We start from the raw sequence: 1809 nt of genomic DNA, 5'->3' as shown, positions 1-1809 counted from the left end.
CACCTTACTTATTTGAATTCAATTGATGTCTCTAGTTTTGTGGTCTTAGTAAATCTAGAATGACTTTACAAATTTAGCAAAGAAAAGTGTGTTTATTTTAATGATATGCATTTTAAAAATCTTCGGTTTTATTTTACTTCTCAAGTTAAGTGTAGAAAGCATTTCTTTTGTATCTACTTCTAGTGTCTAAAGATCTTTGGATCCATGTAATGTAATTACAGTATTGTATGTGCCTTGATTAAACTGTTTCCACATTACATCAAATGAATATTAACTTACTTTGGAAAGGAACTATTTTATGTTGTTCAGGTAGGTTTAATTATTCTGGAATAGTTGTTGTCTTCTAGCCACCTATTTATTATCTAAATCCAAGGTTAGTTTTCTGTGAACCTCCAGTAATGGTGGAAAATAAGATCTAAGAATTTTTTTACTTGGCACATTTGCCTGTTTCTCATGGATAGTGTCCAGTGCTAGGTGCATATGTAATAAATGTATAATATTATTATTTATTGGAATCAAAACAGAAAAAGTTTTTTTCTGTACTCTTAAAAGATGTTTTATGCAGAGGTTTCTTATGTCAACAGTCAGAAAATGAAATGAACCAGTTTGTGCTTAATATTTCTTTATTTGAACCCTAGAGACAGAAATTTCTACATTCAGGAATTTAGCCTGCTTGTCTCACTTCCAAGAGGGAATTTAAAGTATTATTTTCAGATCTAGCTTAAGGTCCTCCCCATTTTGGTAGAGGAAAAATGTAATAGTGTAATTTAGTTCTCAGCTATTAAATTACACTTTACTGTGTGTAAGCAAGTCTAGGAAAGCACGAATTTTACAACCTAGTGCCCATTTTTAGTAGTCTAGAAAAAAAATTAATGGAATAAAAATTAATGAGTTTTGGTTCCTCCCTTCAATCCTATCCCATTGCCAGTTATGTTGAACTGGTATAAAAGAATATAAAGTTTTCTTGATAACTCTAATACCTTGAGAATTGGAAAACTGGATGCCTGGTGCAAGGTTTGTGCTTTGATTCTGCATTAGGCAGAAAAGCTGTAGAAGGATAGCCTCCCATTAATTCACATGAAAACATACTGTTGTCATAATGCAGAAGGGGCTTCAATAACCACTGCAACAAGCAGGTAATTTAGTCAGCACTGCTTTCACTGTTTATTTGGCCAAATCTGCATTCCCTTCCCTATATGCTTCCATAGCTTTCCCCATGCTAATGTGATGAATTTGGTAATATATTTAATTTTATACTTGTATGATTTAATTTTTAACAATTTTAAATGATTTTACCAAAAGTAATTACTTTCCAATGATGGGGTTGTTTTTGACCCATAACAAAGCTGAATTCTCTAGTATTACAGAATGTTATGTATCCTTTTCAGTATTGTGTGTGGAGCGGTGTATTCTAAGTGTTAACTGGGGATGCTAGGAGTTTTTTATTACTACTGTTTCAGAACCTCAGCAAATGGTCCCTCCCCAACTCCTCTGTCCATAATGAAGACTGCTGGTCCATTAGGGCCTTGGGCAAAGCAAGGAGGGGGTCCCATCAGTGAGAAAAAGTGGGGGTAAGGTAGGTGCTTTATATCTTTAAGCCAGTGTTTTCATTATTATACCCCTTAGGAGCCTTTATAGACCTTCCCCCCCTTAATATCCCTATTCCCATGAGATTTTGATACCACAGATATAGTGTATGTCTGTTCATGTACTGTATGTTTATCTGTGCTTTATACATGAAAAAGTACATATAGAACTTTCTTTATTCAATGCAGGGTTAAGAATAGCTAAATAAAATTTTAAGTTTAA

The 1809-nt window shown here is 33.5% G+C and overlaps 1 protein-coding gene across 1 annotated transcript in view; it reads left to right on the top strand.

Annotated features, from left to right (window-relative positions):
- The window catches only part of PIK3CB (phosphatidylinositol-4,5-bisphosphate 3-kinase, catalytic subunit beta), a 114139-nt gene that overhangs the window by 64794 nt on the left and 47536 nt on the right, over positions 1–1809 (top strand). The gene's annotated exons all lie outside the window — the stretch shown is intronic.

This window comes from Propithecus coquereli, unplaced genomic scaffold, assembly GCF_000956105.1.
Source record: "Propithecus coquereli isolate 6110/MARCELLA unplaced genomic scaffold, Pcoq_1.0 Scaffold12, whole genome shotgun sequence".
Lineage (NCBI taxonomy): Eukaryota > Metazoa > Chordata > Mammalia > Primates > Indriidae > Propithecus > Propithecus coquereli.
Note: the sequence above shows the minus strand (reverse complement) of the source record. Positions and strands in the feature narration are given on the sequence as shown.